The sequence below is a fragment of the Schistocerca nitens genome, unplaced genomic scaffold (genome assembly GCF_023898315.1).
Source record: "Schistocerca nitens isolate TAMUIC-IGC-003100 unplaced genomic scaffold, iqSchNite1.1 HiC_scaffold_249, whole genome shotgun sequence".
NCBI lineage: Eukaryota > Metazoa > Arthropoda > Insecta > Orthoptera > Acrididae > Schistocerca > Schistocerca nitens.
The window spans coordinates 1-16341 of NW_026045790.1; the positions used below are offsets into that span (position 1 = coordinate 1).

The following is a 16341-nucleotide window of genomic DNA, read 5'->3' on the forward strand; positions in this document are numbered from 1 at the left end:
TTTCCATGGCACGCCACAGCGCTGCTCTAGTAGCTCCCAACGGCCGCCCACGGCGTCTCGGACACGCCGGTCAGGCCCGCGCCCGTCTCGCAGATGTTTGTCGTGCTTGTGCCGTCATATGGACCGCGACCCGAGCGGCAGCGAGCGGCAGTCGAGCAAAGTCGAGACAAGTCGGGACGGAAGGGGAGGGGACAGGCGAGAGTGCACCGCGCAAATTACGCAAATATCTGAAAAGCGCGGCGCGGCGTGTGTCAGGCAGGTGAGAAAGCTTCCGTCGGTCCAGCAGGACACTGCCACACCCCGCGCGGTCCCCCCGCCGCCCGGCCACGCGCAAGCCCCACAAGATGCGTCGCCCGCGAGTGTCGGAGGCCGCACGCACCAACCAAACGAATGATAGACAGGCGGTGCAACGAGCAGCTGTGCTGTGTTGTGCGTCTCACCCACGTGGCGGCGCGCCGCACTGCGCGTCGCCTTCGAGGTGGAAGGACGTGCTTTGCGTCAAATGTGCCACGGAAAACGGCGATTGCGTGTGTTGGGAGAAGGGGCGAATGCTTCTTCTGCCGTGCGGCTACGTTATAAGGACGCCAACGGCCATACCATGTTGAATACACCGGTTCTCGTCCGATCACCGAAGTTAAGCAACATCGGGCCCGGTTAGTACTTGGATGGGTGACCGCCTGGGAACACCGGGTGCTGTTGGCTCTATCTCATTTTTTAACTTTTACGTCGCCACACCTGCGAGGCCTCTTTTTCATACTAACTTTCAGGTGTGACAAAGATGCTTCCACAAGCATTTTTAAAGTACTGTATCAAACGTAAGATACGAAACTACAGTAATGAACTCAGTTTGAGCAAGAATGCGCGAAACAAGAGTGCTAGAACGCCTCGAAAATAACAACACACTACGAATCGACAGATGAGTTCTGAAATACGTCAGGGCCTACTGTTTAGTAGCAGTGGTAAATTCCACAAAGTAAATAAATAAACAAAAAGGAAGGAAAAAAAAAAAAAATCTGCCGTTCTCGTCCGATCACCGAAGTCAAGCAACAACGTTAGTACTCGGATCGGTGACCGCCTGGGAACTCTGGCTGCCTTCATTTTTTGCTTTTTAGTCGCTACCCCTGCCAGCCCTCTTTTCATGCTGCCTTTGCGATGTGACAAAGATGTTTCCACAGTGATTTAAAACTGTTGTATTAAGCATAAGGTACGATGTTAAGAAACTCAGTTTGAAGAAGAGTGTGCCTAGGAAGATTTCCAAAGTGTCTCTGGAAATAACAAAACAGTATGAAACGGCGAAAGTGTTCCGGAATACGACGGGGCTTATTGTTTTGGATGCTTTGTCGAACCTCCTGTGTCTTCTGTCCTTGTTTCCATGGCACGCCACAGCGCTGCTCTAGTAGCTCCCAACGGCCGCCCACGGCGTCTCGGACACGCCGGTCAGGCCCGCGCCCGTCTCGCAGATGTTTGTCGTGCTTGTGCCGTCATATGGACCGCGACCCGAGCGGCAGCGAGCGGCAGTCGAGCAAAGTCGAGACAAGTCGGGACGGAAGGGGAGGGGACAGGCGAGAGTGCACCGCGCAAATTACGCAAATATCTGAAAAGCGCGGCGCGGCGTGTGTCAGGCAGGTGAGAAAGCTTCCGTCGGTCCAGCAGGACACTGCCACACCCCGCGCGGTCCCCCCGCCGCCCGGCCACGCGCAAGCCCCACAAGATGCGTCGCCCGCGAGTGTCGGAGGCCGCACGCACCAACCAAACGAATGATAGACAGGCGGTGCAACGAGCAGCTGTGCTGTGTTGTGCGTCTCACCCACGTGGCGGCGCGCCGCACTGCGCGTCGCCTTCGAGGTGGAAGGACGTGCTTTGCGTCAAATGTGCCACGGAAAACGGCGATTGCGTGTGTTGGGAGAAGGGGCGAATGCTTCTTCTGCCGTGCGGCTACGTTATAAGGACGCCAACGGCCATACCATGTTGAATACACCGGTTCTCGTCCGATCACCGAAGTTAAGCAACATCGGGCCCGGTTAGTACTTGGATGGGTGACCGCCTGGGAACACCGGGTGCTGTTGGCTCTATCTCATTTTTTAACTTTTACGTCGCCACACCTGCGAGGCCTCTTTTTCATACTAACTTTCAGGTGTGACAAAGATGCTTCCACAAGCATTTTAAAGTACTGTATCAAACGTAAGATACGAAACTACAGTAATGAACTCAGTTTGAGCAAGAATGCGCGAAACAAGAGTGCTAGAACGCCTCGAAAATAACAACACACTACGAATCGACAGATGAGTTCTGAAATACGTCAGGGCCTACTGTTTAGTAGCAGTGGTAAATTCCACAAAGTAAATAAATAAACAAAAAGGAAGGAAAAAAAAAAAAAAATCTGCCGTTCTCGTCCGATCACCGAAGTCAAGCAACAACGTTAGTACTCGGATCGGTGACCGCCTGGGAACTCTGGCTGCCTTCATTTTTTGCTTTTTAGTCGCTACCCCTGCCAGCCCTCTTTTCATGCTGCCTTTGCGATGTGACAAAGATGTTTCCACAGTGATTTAAAACTGTTGTATTAAGCATAAGGTACGATGTTAAGAAACTCAGTTTGAAGAAGAGTGTGCCTAGGAAGATTTCCAAAGTGTCTCTGGAAATAACAAAACAGTATGAAACGGCGAAAGTGTTCCGGAATACGACGGGGCTTATTGTTTTGGATGCTTTGTCGAACCTCCTGTGTCTTCTGTCCTTGTTTCCATGGCACGCCACAGCGCTGCTCTAGTAGCTCCCAACGGCCGCCCACGGCGTCTCGGACACGCCGGTCAGGCCCGCGCCCGTCTCGCAGATGTTTGTCGTGCTTGTGCCGTCATATGGACCGCGACCCCGAGCGGCAGCGAGCGGCAGTCGAGCAAAGTCGAGACAAGTCGGGACGGAAGGGGAGGGGACAGGCGAGAGTGCACCGCGCAAATTACGCAAATATCTGAAAAGCGCGGCGCGGCGTGTGTCAGGCAGGTGAGAAAGCTTCCGTCGGTCCAGCAGGACACTGCCACACCCCGCGCGGTCCCCCCGCCGCCCGGCCACGCGCAAGCCCCACAAGATGCGTCGCCCGCGAGTGTCGGAGGCCGCACGCACCAACCAAACGAATGATAGACAGGCGGTGCAACGAGCAGCTGTGCTGTGTTGTGCGTCTCACCCACGTGGCGGCGCGCCGCACTGCGCGTCGCCTTCGAGGTGGAAGGACGTGCTTTGCGTCAAATGTGCCACGGAAAACGGCGATTGCGTGTGTTGGGAGAAGGGGCGAATGCTTCTTCTGCCGTGCGGCTACGTTATAAGGACGCCAACGGCCATACCATGTTGAATACACCGGTTCTCGTCCGATCACCGAAGTTAAGCAACATCGGGCCGGTTAGTACTTGGATGGGTGACCGCCTGGGAACACCGGGTGCTGTTGGCTCTATCTCATTTTTTAACTTTTACGTCGCCACACCTGCGAGGCCTCTTTTTCATACTAACTTTCAGGTGTGACAAAGATGCTTCCACAAGCATTTTAAAGTACTGTATCAAACGTAAGATACGAAACTACAGTAATGAACTCAGTTTGAGCAAGAATGCGCGAAACAAGAGTGCTAGAACGCCTCGAAAATAACAACACACTACGAATCGACAGATGAGTTCTGAAATACGTCAGGGCCTACTGTTTAGTAGCAGTGGTAAATTCCACAAAGTAAATAAATAAACAAAAAGGAAGGAAAAAAAAAAAAAAATCTGCCGTTCTCGTCCGATCACCGAAGTCAAGCAACAACGTTAGTACTCGGATCGGTGACCGCCTGGGAACTCTGGCTGCCTTCATTTTTTGCTTTTTAGTCGCTACCCCTGCCAGCCCTCTTTTCATGCTGCCTTTGCGATGTGACAAAGATGTTTCCACAGTGATTTAAAACTGTTGTATTAAGCATAAGGTACGATGTTAAGAAACTCAGTTTGAAGAAGAGTGTGCCTAGGAAGATTTCCAAAGTGTCTCTGGAAATAACAAAACAGTATGAAACGGCGAAAGTGTTCCGGAATACGACGGGGCTTATTGTTTTGGATGCTTTGTCGAACCTCCTGTGTCTTCTGTCCTTGTTTCCATGGCACGCCACAGCGCTGCTCTAGTAGCTCCCAACGGCCGCCCACGGCGTCTCGGACACGCCGGTCAGGCCCGCGCCCGTCTCGCAGATGTTTGTCGTGCTTGTGCCGTCATATGGACCGCGACCCGAGCGGCAGCGAGCGGCAGTCGAGCAAAGTCGAGACAAGTCGGACGGAAGGGGAGGGGACAGGCGAGAGTGCACCGCGCAAATTACGCAAATATCTGAAAAGCGCGGCGCGGCGTGTGTCAGGCAGGTGAGAAAGCTTCCGTCGGTCCAGCAGGACACTGCCACACCCCGCGCGGTCCCCCCGCCGCCCGGCCACGCGCAAGCCCCACAAGATGCGTCGCCCGCGAGTGTCGGAGGCCGCACGCACCAACCAAACGAATGATAGACAGGCGGTGCAACGAGCAGCTGTGCTGTGTTGTGCGTCTCACCCACGTGGCGGCGCGCCGCACTGCGCGTCGCCTTCGAGGTGGAAGGACGTGCTTTGCGTCAAATGTGCCACGGAAAACGGCGATTGCGTGTGTTGGGAGAAGGGGCGAATGCTTCTTCTGCCGTGCGGCTACGTTATAAGGACGCCAACGGCCATACCATGTTGAATACACCGGTTCTCGTCCGATCACCGAAGTTAAGCAACATCGGGCCCGGTTAGTACTTGGATGGGTGACCGCCTGGGAACACCGGGTGCTGTTGGCTCTATCTCATTTTTTAACTTTTACGTCGCCACACCTGCGAGGCCTCTTTTTCATACTAACTTTCAGGTGTGACAAAGATGCTTCCACAAGCATTTTAAAGTACTGTATCAAACGTAAGATACGAAACTACAGTAATGAACTCAGTTTGAGCAAGAATGCGCGAAACAAGAGTGCTAGAACGCCTCGAAAATAACAACACACTACGAATCGACAGATGAGTTCTGAAATACGTCAGGGCCTACTGTTTAGTAGCAGTGGTAAATTCCACAAAGTAAATAAATAAACAAAAAGGAAGGAAAAAAAAAAAAAAAATCTGCCGTTCTCGTCCGATCACCGAAGTCAAGCAACAACGTTAGTACTCGGATCGGTGACCGCCTGGGAACTCTGGCTGCCTTCATTTTTTGCTTTTTAGTCGCTACCCCTGCCAGCCCTCTTTTCATGCTGCCTTTGCGATGTGACAAAGATGTTTCCACAGTGATTTAAAACTGTTGTATTAAGCATAAGGTACGATGTTAAGAAACTCAGTTTGAAGAAGAGTGTGCCTAGGAAGATTTCCAAAGTGTCTCTGGAAATAACAAAACAGTATGAAACGGCGAAAGTGTTCCGGAATACGACGGGGCTTATTGTTTTGGATGCTTTGTCGAACCTCCTGTGTCTTCTGTCCTTGTTTCCATGGCACGCCACAGCGCTGCTCTAGTAGCTCCCAACGGCCGCCCACGGCGTCTCGGACACGCCGGTCAGGCCCGCGCCCGTCTCGCAGATGTTTGTCGTGCTTGTGCCGTCATATGGACCGCGACCCGAGCGGCAGCGAGCGGCAGTCGAGCAAAGTCGAGACAAGTCGGGACGGAAGGGGAGGGGACAGGCGAGAGTGCACCGCGCAAATTACGCAAATATCTGAAAAGCGCGGCGCGGCGTGTGTCAGGCAGGTGAGAAAGCTTCCGTCGGTCCAGCAGGACACTGCCACACCCCGCGCGGTCCCCCCGCCGCCCGGCCACGCGCAAGCCCCACAAGATGCGTCGCCCGCGAGTGTCGGAGGCCGCACGCACCAACCAAACGAATGATAGACAGGCGGTGCAACGAGCAGCTGTGCTGTGTTGTGCGTCTCACCCACGTGGCGGCGCGCCGCACTGCGCGTCGCCTTCGACGGTGGAAGGACGTGCTTTGCGTCAAATGTGCCACGGAAAACGGCGATTGCGTGTGTTGGGAGAAGGGGCGAATGCTTCTTCTGCCGTGCGGCTACGTTATAAGGACGCCAACGGCCATACCATGTTGAATACACCGGTTCTCGTCCGATCACCGAAGTTAAGCAACATCGGGCCCGGTTAGTACTTGGATGGGTGACCGCCTGGGAACACCGGGTGCTGTTGGCTCTATCTCATTTTTTAACTTTTACGTCGCCACACCTGCGAGGCCTCTTTTTCATACTAACTTTCAGGTGTGACAAAGATGCTTCCACAAGCATTTTAAAGTACTGTATCAAACGTAAGATACGAAACTACAGTAATGAACTCAGTTTGAGCAAGAATGCGCGAAACAAGAGTGCTAGAACGCCTCGAAAATAACAACACACTACGAATCGACAGATGAGTTCTGAAATACGTCAGGGCCTACTGTTTAGTAGCAGTGGTAAATTCCACAAAGTAAATAAATAAACAAAAAGGAAGGAAAAAAAAAAAAAAATCTGCCGTTCTCGTCCGATCACCGAAGTCAAGCAACAACGTTAGTACTCGGATCGGTGACCGCCTGGGAACTCTGGCTGCCTTCATTTTTTGCTTTTTAGTCGCTACCCCTGCCAGCCCTCTTTTCATGCTGCCTTTGCGATGTGACAAAGATGTTTCCACAGTGATTTAAAACTGTTGTATTAAGCATAAGGTACGATGTTAAGAAACTCAGTTTGAAGAAGAGTGTGCCTAGGAAGATTTCCAAAGTGTCTCTGGAAATAACAAAACAGTATGAAACGGCGAAAGTGTTCCGGAATACGACGGGGCTTATTGTTTTGGATGCTTTGTCGAACCTCCTGTGTCTTCTGTCCTTGTTTCCATGGCACGCCACAGCGCTGCTCTAGTAGCTCCCAACGGCCGCCCACGGCGTCTCGGACACGCCGGTCAGGCCCGCGCCGTCTCGCAGATGTTTGTCGTGCTTGTGCCGTCATATGGACCGCGACCCGAGCGGCAGCGAGCGGCAGTCGAGCAAAGTCGAGACAAGTCGGGACGGAAGGGGAGGGGACAGGCGAGAGTGCACCGCGCAAATTACGCAAATATCTGAAAAGCGCGGCGCGGCGTGTGTCAGGCAGGTGAGAAAGCTTCCGTCGGTCCAGCAGGACACTGCCACACCCCGCGCGGTCCCCCCGCCGCCCGGCCACGCGCAAGCCCCACAAGATGCGTCGCCCGCGAGTGTCGGAGGCCGCACGCACCAACCAAACGAATGATAGACAGGCGGTGCAACGAGCAGCTGTGCTGTGTTGTGCGTCTCACCCACGTGGCGGCGCGCCGCACTGCGCGTCGCCTTCGAGGTGGAAGGACGTGCTTTGCGTCAAATGTGCCACGGAAAACGGGCGATTGCGTGTGTTGGGAGAAGGGGCGAATGCTTCTTCTGCCGTGCGGCTACGTTATAAGGACGCCAAACGGCCATACCATGTTGAATACACCGGTTCTCGTCCGATCACCGAAGTTAAGCAACATCGGGCCCGGTTAGTACTTGGATGGGTGACCGCCTGGGAACACCGGGTGCTGTTGGCTCTATCTCATTTTTTAACTTTTACGTCGCCACACCTGCGAGGCCTCTTTTTCATACTAACTTTCAGGTGTGACAAAGATGCTTCCACAAGCATTTTAAAGTACTGTATCAAACGTAAGATACGAAACTACAGTAATGAACTCAGTTTGAGCAAGAATGCGCGAAACAAGAGTGCTAGAACGCCTCGAAAATAACAACACACTACGAATCGACAGATGAGTTCTGAAATACGTCAGGGCCTACTGTTTAGTAGCAGTGGTAAATTCCACAAAGTAAATAAATAAACAAAAAGGAAGGAAAAAAAAAAAAAATCTGCCGTTCTCGTCCGATCACCGAAGTCAAGCAACAACGTTAGTACTCGGATCGGTGACCGCCTGGGAACTCTGGCTGCCTTCATTTTTTTGCTTTTTAGTCGCTACCCCTGCCAGCCCTCTTTTCATGCTGCCTTTGCGATGTGACAAAGATGTTCCACAGTGATTTAAAACTGTTGTATTAAGCATAAGGTACGATGTTAAGAAACTCAGTTTGAAGAAGAGTGTGCCTAGGAAGATTTCCAAAGTGTCTCTGGAAATAACAAAACAGTATGAAACGGCCGAAAGTGTTCCGGAATACGACGGGGCTTATTGTTTTGGATGCTTTGTCGAACCTCCTGTGTCTTCTGTCCTTGTTTCCATGGCACGCCACAGCGCTGCTCTAGTAGCTCCCAACGGCCGCCCCACGGCGTCTCGGACACGCCGGTCAGGCCGCGCCCGTCTCGCAGATGTTTGTCGTGCTTGTGCCGTCATATGGACCGCGACCCGAGCGGCAGCGAGCGGCAGTCGAGCAAAGTCGAGACAAGTCGGGACGGAAGGGGAGGGGACAGGCGAGAGTGCACCGCGCAAATTACGCAAATATCTGAAAAGCGCGGCGCGGCGTGTGTCAGGCAGGTGAGAAAGCTTCCGTCGGTCCAGCAGGACACTGCCACACCCCGCGCGGTCCCCCCGCCGCCCGGCACGCGCAAGCCCCACAAGATGCGTCGCCCGCGAGTGTCGGAGGCCGCACGCACCAACCAAACGAATGATAGACAGGCGGTGCAACGAGCAGCTGTGCTGTGTTGTGCGTCTCACCCACGTGGCGGCGCGCCGCACTGCGCGTCGCCTTCGAGGTGGAAGGACGTGCTTTGCGTCAAATGTGCCACGGAAAACGGCGATTGCGTGTGTTGGGAGAAGGGGCGAATGCTTCTTCTGCCGTGCGGCTACGTTATAAGGACGCCAACGGCCATACCATGTTGAATACACCGGTTCTCGTCCGATCACCGAAGTTAAGCAACATCGGGCCCGGTTAGTACTTGGATGGGTGACCGCCTGGGAACACCGGGTGCTGTTGGCTCTATCTCATTTTTTAACTTTTACGTCGCCACACCTGCGAGGCCTCTTTTTCATACTAACTTTCAGGTGTGACAAAGATGCTTCCACAAGCATTTTAAAGTACTGTATCAAACGTAAGATACGAAACTACAGTAATGAACTCAGTTTGAGCAAGAATGCGCGAAACAAGAGTGCTAGAACGCCTCGAAAATAACAACACACTACGAATCGACAGATGAGTTCTGAAATACGTCAGGGCCTACTGTTTAGTAGCAGTGGTAAATTCCACAAAGTAAATAAATAAACAAAAAGGAAGGAAAAAAAAAAAAAAAATCTGCCGTTCTCGTCCGATCACCGAAGTCAAGCAACAACGTTAGTACTCGGATCGGTGACCGCCTGGGAACTCTGGCTGCCTTCATTTTTTGCTTTTTAGTCGCTACCCCTGCCAGCCCTCTTTTCATGCTGCCTTTGCGATGTGACAAAGATGTTTCCACAGTGATTTAAAACTGTTGTATTAAGCATAAGGTACGATGTTAAGAAACTCAGTTTGAAGAAGAGTGTGCCTAGGAAGATTTCCAAAGTGTCTCTGGAAATAACAAAACAGTATGAAACGGCGAAAGTGTTCCGGAATACGACGGGGCTTATTGTTTTGGATGCTTTGTCGAACCTCCTGTGTCTTCTGTCCTTGTTTCCATGGCACGCCACAGCGCTGCTCTAGTAGCTCCCAACGGCCGCCCACGGCGTCTCGGACACGCCGGTCAGGCCCGCGCCCGTCTCGCAGATGTTTGTCGTGCTTGTGCCGTCATATGGACCGCGACCCGAGCGGCAGCGAGCGGCAGTCGAGCAAAGTCGAGACAAGTCGGGACGGAAGGGGAGGGGACAGGCGAGAGTGCACCGCGCAAATTACGCAAATATCTGAAAAGCGCGGCGCGGCGTGTGTCAGGCAGGTGAGAAAGCTTCCGTCGGTCCAGCAGGACACTGCCACACCCCGCGCGGTCCCCCCGCCGCCCGGCCACGCGCAAGCCCCACAAGATGCGTCGCCCGCGAGTGTCGGAGGCCGCACGCACCAACCAAACGAATGATAGACAGGCGGTGCAACGAGCAGCTGTGCTGTGTTGTGCGTCTCACCCACGTGGCGGCGCGCCGCACTGCGCGTCGCCTTCGAGGTGGAAGGACGTGCTTTGCGTCAAATGTGCCACGGAAAACGGCGATTGCGTGTGTTGGGAGAAGGGGCGAATGCTTCTTCTGCCGTGCGGCTACGTTATAAGGACGCCAACGGCCATACCATGTTGAATACACCGGTTCTCGTCCGATCACCGAAGTTAAGCAACATCGGGCCCGGTTAGTACTTGGATGGGTGACCGCCTGGGAACACCGGGTGCTGTTGGCTCTATCTCATTTTTTAACTTTTACGTCGCCACACCTGCGAGGCCTCTTTTTCATACTAACTTTCAGGTGTGACAAAGATGCTTCCACAAGCATTTTAAAGTACTGTATCAAACGTAAGATACGAAACTACAGTAATGAACTCAGTTTGAGCAAGAATGCGCGAAACAAGAGTGCTAGAACGCCTCGAAAATAACAACACACTACGAATCGACAGATGAGTTCTGAAATACGTCAGGGCCTACTGTTTAGTAGCAGTGGTAAATTCCACAAAGTAAATAAATAAACAAAAAGGAAGGAAAAAAAAAAAAAATCTGCCGTTCTCGTCCGATCACCGAAGTCAAGCAACAACGTTAGTACTCGGATCGGTGACCGCCTGGGAACTCTGGCTGCCTTCATTTTTTGCTTTTTAGTCGCTACCCCTGCCAGCCCTCTTTTCATGCTGCCTTTGCGATGTGACAAAGATGTTTCCACAGTGATTTAAAACTGTTGTATTAAGCATAAGGTACGATGTTAAGAAACTCAGTTTGAAGAAGAGTGTGCCTAGGAAGATTTCCAAAGTGTCTCTGGAAATAACAAAACAGTATGAAACGGCGAAAGTGTTCCGGAATACGACGGGGCTTATTGTTTTGGATGCTTTGTCGAACCTCCTGTGTCTTCTGTCCTTGTTTCCATGGCACGCCACAGCGCTGCTCTAGTAGCTCCCAACGGCCGCCCACGGCGTCTCGGACACGCCGGTCAGGCCCGCGCCCGTCTCGCAGATGTTTGTCGTGCTTGTGCCGTCATATGGACCGCGACCCGAGCGGCAGCGAGCGGCAGTCGAGCAAAGTCGAGACAAGTCGGGACGGAAGGGGAGGGGACAGGCGAGAGTGCACCGCGCAAATTACGCAAATATCTGAAAAGCGCGGCGCGGCGTGTGTCAGGCAGGTGAGAAAGCTTCCGTCGGTCCAGCAGGACACTGCCACACCCCGCGCGGTCCCCCCGCCGCCCGGCCACGCGCAAGCCCCACAAGATGCGTCGCCCGCGAGTGTCGGAGGCCGCACGCACCAACCAAACGAATGATAGACAGGCGGTGCAACGAGCAGCTGTGCTGTGTTGTGCGTCTCACCCACGTGGCGGCGCGCCGCACTGCGCGTCGCCTTCGAGGTGGAAGGACGTGCTTTGCGTCAAATGTGCCACGGAAAACGGCGATTGCGTGTGTTGGGAGAAGGGGCGAATGCTTCTTCTGCCGTGCGGCTACGTTATAAGGACGCCAACGGCCATACCATGTTGAATACACCGGTTCTCGTCCGATCACCGAAGTTAAGCAACATCGGGCCCGGTTAGTACTTGGATGGGTGACCGCCTGGGAACACCGGGTGCTGTTGGCTCTATCTCATTTTTTAACTTTTACGTCGCCACACCTGCGAGGCCTCTTTTTCATACTAACTTTCAGGTGTGACAAAGATGCTTCCACAAGCATTTTAAAGTACTGTATCAAACGTAAGATACGAAACTACAGTAATGAACTCAGTTTGAGCAAGAATGCGCGAAACAAGAGTGCTAGAACGCCTCGAAAATAACAACACACTACGAATCGACAGATGAGTTCTGAAATACGTCAGGGCCTACTGTTTAGTAGCAGTGGTAAATTCCACAAAGTAAATAAATAAACAAAAAGGAAGGAAAAAAAAAAAAAAATCTGCCGTTCTCGTCCGATCACCGAAGTCAAGCAACAACGTTAGTACTCGGATCGGTGACCGCCTGGGAACTCTGGCTGCCTTCATTTTTTGCTTTTTAGTCGCTACCCCTGCCAGCCCTCTTTTCATGCTGCCTTTGCGATGTGACAAAGATGTTTCCACAGTGATTTAAAACTGTTGTATTAAGCATAAGGTACGATGTTAAGAAACTCAGTTTGAAGAAGAGTGTGCCTAGGAAGATTTCCAAAGTGTCTCTGGAAATAACAAAACAGTATGAAACGGCGAAAGTGTTCCGGAATACGACGGGGCTTATTGTTTTGGATGCTTTGTCGAACCTCCTGTGTCTTCTGTCCTTGTTTCCATGGCACGCCACAGCGCTGCTCTAGTAGCTCCCAACGGCCGCCCACGGCGTCTCGGACACGCCGGTCAGGCCCGCGCCCGTCTCGCAGATGTTTGTCGTGCTTGTGCCGTCATATGGACCGCGACCCGAGCGGCAGCGAGCGGCAGTCGAGCAAAGTCGAGACAAGTCGGGACGGAAGGGGAGGGGACAGGCGAGAGTGCACCGCGCAAATTACGCAAATATCTGAAAAGCGCGGCGCGGCGTGTGTCAGGCAGGTGAGAAAGCTTCCGTCGGTCCAGCAGGACACTGCCACACCCCGCGCGGTCCCCCCGCCGCCCGGCCACGCGCAAGCCCCACAAGATGCGTCGCCCGCGAGTGTCGGAGGCCGCACGCACCAACCAAACGAATGATAGACAGGCGGTGCAACGAGCAGCTGTGCTGTGTTGTGCGTCTCACCCACGTGGCGGCGCGCCGCACTGCGCGTCGCCTTCGAGGTGGAAGGACGTGCTTTGCGTCAAATGTGCCACGGAAAACGGCGATTGCGTGTGTTGGGAGAAGGGGCGAATGCTTCTTCTGCCGTGCGGCTACGTTATAAGGACGCCAACGGCCATACCATGTTGAATACACCGGTTCTCGTCCGATCACCGAAGTTAAGCAACATCGGGCCCGGTTAGTACTTGGATGGGTGACCGCCTGGGAACACCGGGTGCTGTTGGCTCTATCTCATTTTTTAACTTTTACGTCGCCACACCTGCGAGGCCTCTTTTTCATACTAACTTTCAGGTGTGACAAAGATGCTTCCACAAGCATTTTAAAGTACTGTATCAAACGTAAGATACGAAACTACAGTAATGAACTCAGTTTGAGCAAGAATGCGCGAAACAAGAGTGCTAGAACGCCTCGAAAATAACAACACACTACGAATCGACAGATGAGTTCTGAAATACGTCAGGGCCTACTGTTTAGTAGCAGTGGTAAATTCCACAAAGTAAATAAATAAACAAAAAGGAAGGAAAAAAAAAAAAAAATCTGCCGTTCTCGTCCGATCACCGAAGTCAAGCAACAACGTTAGTACTCGGATCGGTGACCGCCTGGGAACTCTGGCTGCCTTCATTTTTTGCTTTTTAGTCGCTACCCCTGCCAGCCCTCTTTTCATGCTGCCTTTGCGATGTGACAAAGATGTTTCCACAGTGATTTAAAACTGTTGTATTAAGCATAAGGTACGATGTTAAGAAACTCAGTTTGAAGAAGAGTGTGCCTAGGAAGATTTCCAAAGTGTCTCTGGAAATAACAAAACAGTATGAAACGGCGAAAGTGTTCCGGAATACGACGGGGCTTATTGTTTTGGATGCTTTGTCGAACCTCCTGTGTCTTCTGTCCTTGTTTCCATGGCACGCCACAGCGCTGCTCTAGTAGCTCCCAACGGCCGCCCACGGCGTCTCGGACACGCCGGTCAGGCCCGCGCCCGTCTCGCAGATGTTTGTCGTGCTTGTGCCGTCATATGGACCGCGACCCGAGCGGCAGCGAGCGGCAGTCGAGCAAAGTCGAGACAAGTCGGGACGGAAGGGGAGGGGACAGGCGAGAGTGCACCGCGCAAATTACGCAAATATCTGAAAAGCGCGGCGCGGCGTGTGTCAGGCAGGTGAGAAAGCTTCCGTCGGTCCAGCAGGACACTGCCACACCCCGCGCGGTCCCCCCGCCGCCCGGCCACGCGCAAGCCCCACAAGATGCGTCGCCCGCGAGTGTCGGAGGCCGCACGCACCAACCAAACGAATGATAGACAGGCGGTGCAACGAGCAGCTGTGCTGTGTTGTGCGTCTCACCCACGTGGCGGCGCGCCGCACTGCGCGTCGCCTTCGAGGTGGAAGGACGTGCTTTGCGTCAAATGTGCCACGGAAAACGGCGATTGCGTGTGTTGGGAGAAGGGGCGAATGCTTCTTCTGCCGTGCGGCTACGTTATAAGGACGCCAACGGCCATACCATGTTGAATACACCGGTTCTCGTCCGATCACCGAAGTTAAGCAACATCGGGCCCGGTTAGTACTTGGATGGGTGACCGCCTGGGAACACCGGGTGCTGTTGGCTCTATCTCATTTTTTAACTTTTACGTCGCCACACCTGCGAGGCCTCTTTTTCATACTAACTTTCAGGTGTGACAAAGATGCTTCCACAAGCATTTTAAAGTACTGTATCAAACGTAAGATACGAAACTACAGTAATGAACTCAGTTTGAGCAAGAATGCGCGAAACAAGAGTGCTAGAACGCCTCGAAAATAACAACACACTACGAATCGACAGATGAGTTCTGAAATACGTCAGGGCCTACTGTTTAGTAGCAGTGGTAAATTCCACAAAGTAAATAAATAAACAAAAAGGAAGGAAAAAAAAAAAAAAAATCTGCCGTTCTCGTCCGATCACCGAAGTCAAGCAACAACGTTAGTACTCGGATCGGTGACCGCCTGGGAACTCTGGCTGCCTTCATTTTTTGCTTTTTAGTCGCTACCCCTGCCAGCCCTCTTTTCATGCTGCCTTTGCGATGTGACAAAGATGTTTCCACAGTGATTTAAAACTGTTGTATTAAGCATAAGGTACGATGTTAAGAAACTCAGTTTGAAGAAGAGTGTGCCTAGGAAGATTTCCAAAGTGTCTCTGGAAATAACAAAACAGTATGAAACGGCGAAAGTGTTCCGGAATACGACGGGGCTTATTGTTTTGGATGCTTTGTCGAACCTCCTGTGTCTTCTGTCCTTGTTTCCATGGCACGCCACAGCGCTGCTCTAGTAGCTCCCAACGGCCGCCCACGGCGTCTCGGACACGCCGGTCAGGCCCGCGCCCGTCTCGCAGATGTTTGTCGTGCTTGTGCCGTCATATGGACCGCGACCCGAGCGGCAGCGAGCGGCAGTCGAGCAAAGTCGAGACAAGTCGGGACGGAAGGGGAGGGGACAGGCGAGAGTGCACCGCGCAAATTACGCAAATATCTGAAAAGCGCGGCGCGGCGTGTGTCAGGCAGGTGAGAAAGCTTCCGTCGGTCCAGCAGGACACTGCCACACCCCGCGCGGTCCCCCCGCCGCCCGGCCACGCGCAAGCCCCACAAGATGCGTCGCCCGCGAGTGTCGGAGGCCGCACGCACCAACCAAACGAATGATAGACAGGCGGTGCAACGAGCAGCTGTGCTGTGTTGTGCGTCTCACCCACGTGGCGGCGCGCCGCACTGCGCGTCGCCTTCGAGGTGGAAGGACGTGCTTTGCGTCAAATGTGCCACGGAAAACGGCGATTGCGTGTGTTGGGAGAAGGGGCGAATGCTTCTTCTGCCGTGCGGCTACGTTATAAGGACGCCAACGGCCATACCATGTTGAATACACCGGTTCTCGTCCGATCACCGAAGTTAAGCAACATCGGGCCCGGTTAGTACTTGGATGGGTGACCGCCTGGGAACACCGGGTGCTGTTGGCTCTATCTCATTTTTTAACTTTTACGTCGCCACACCTGCGAGGCCTCTTTTTCATACTAACTTTCAGGTGTGACAAAGATGCTTCCACAAGCATTTTAAAGTACTGTATCAAACGTAAGATACGAAACTACAGTAATGAACTCAGTTTGAGCAAGAATGCGCGAAACAAGAGTGCTAGAACGCCTCGAAAATAACAACACACTACGAATCGACAGATGAGTTCTGAAATACGTCAGGGCCTACTGTTTAGTAGCAGTGGTAAATTCCACAAAGTAAATAAATAAACAAAAAGGAAGGAAAAAAAAAAAAAAATCTGCCGTTCTCGTCCGATCACCGAAGTCAAGCAACAACGTTAGTACTCGGATCGGTGACCGCCTGGGAACTCTGGCTGCCTTCATTTTTTGCTTTTTAGTCGCTACCCCTGCCAGCCCTCTTTTCATGCTGCCTTTGCGATGTGACAAAGATGTTTCCACAGTGATTTAAAACTGTTGTATTAAGCATAAGGTACGATGTTAAGAAACTCAGTTTGAAGAAGAGTGTGCCTAGGAAGATTTCCAAAGTGTCTCTGGAAATAACAAAACAGTATGAAACGGCGAAAGTGT

The 16341-nt window shown here is 52.7% G+C and overlaps 12 non-coding genes across 12 annotated transcripts; all 12 read left to right on the top strand.

The window, feature by feature from the left end:
- The first annotated feature begins 583 nt into the window (after positions 1-583).
- Positions 584-702, top strand: LOC126223034 (5S ribosomal RNA). Its single transcript, XR_007543481.1, has one exon. It is a non-coding gene; the product is annotated as a 5S ribosomal RNA (ribosomal RNA).
- A 1248-nt stretch (positions 703-1950) lies between these two features.
- Positions 1951-2069, top strand: LOC126223046 (5S ribosomal RNA). The gene has a single exon (XR_007543492.1). It is a non-coding gene; the product is annotated as a 5S ribosomal RNA (ribosomal RNA).
- Positions 2070-3318: 1249 nt separating this feature from the next.
- On the top strand, positions 3319-3436 carry LOC126223052 (5S ribosomal RNA). The gene has a single exon (XR_007543498.1). It is a non-coding gene; the product is annotated as a 5S ribosomal RNA (ribosomal RNA).
- A 1247-nt stretch (positions 3437-4683) lies between these two features.
- Positions 4684-4802, top strand: LOC126223055 (5S ribosomal RNA). The gene has a single exon (XR_007543500.1). It is a non-coding gene; the product is annotated as a 5S ribosomal RNA (ribosomal RNA).
- Positions 4803-6052: 1250 nt separating this feature from the next.
- On the top strand, positions 6053-6171 carry LOC126223056 (5S ribosomal RNA). Its single transcript, XR_007543501.1, has one exon. It is a non-coding gene; the product is annotated as a 5S ribosomal RNA (ribosomal RNA).
- Positions 6172-7420: 1249 nt separating this feature from the next.
- On the top strand, positions 7421-7539 carry LOC126223054 (5S ribosomal RNA). The gene has a single exon (XR_007543499.1). It is a non-coding gene; the product is annotated as a 5S ribosomal RNA (ribosomal RNA).
- Positions 7540-8786: 1247 nt separating this feature from the next.
- On the top strand, positions 8787-8905 carry LOC126223057 (5S ribosomal RNA). Its single transcript, XR_007543502.1, has one exon. It is a non-coding gene; the product is annotated as a 5S ribosomal RNA (ribosomal RNA).
- A 1249-nt stretch (positions 8906-10154) lies between these two features.
- LOC126223035 (5S ribosomal RNA) lies at positions 10155-10273 on the top strand. The gene has a single exon (XR_007543482.1). It is a non-coding gene; the product is annotated as a 5S ribosomal RNA (ribosomal RNA).
- A 1247-nt stretch (positions 10274-11520) lies between these two features.
- Positions 11521-11639, top strand: LOC126223036 (5S ribosomal RNA). Its single transcript, XR_007543483.1, has one exon. It is a non-coding gene; the product is annotated as a 5S ribosomal RNA (ribosomal RNA).
- Positions 11640-12887: 1248 nt separating this feature from the next.
- LOC126223037 (5S ribosomal RNA) lies at positions 12888-13006 on the top strand. The gene has a single exon (XR_007543484.1). It is a non-coding gene; the product is annotated as a 5S ribosomal RNA (ribosomal RNA).
- A 1248-nt stretch (positions 13007-14254) lies between these two features.
- On the top strand, positions 14255-14373 carry LOC126223038 (5S ribosomal RNA). Its single transcript, XR_007543485.1, has one exon. It is a non-coding gene; the product is annotated as a 5S ribosomal RNA (ribosomal RNA).
- Positions 14374-15622: 1249 nt separating this feature from the next.
- Positions 15623-15741, top strand: LOC126223039 (5S ribosomal RNA). The gene has a single exon (XR_007543486.1). It is a non-coding gene; the product is annotated as a 5S ribosomal RNA (ribosomal RNA).
- Positions 15742-16341: the final 600 nt, after the last annotated feature.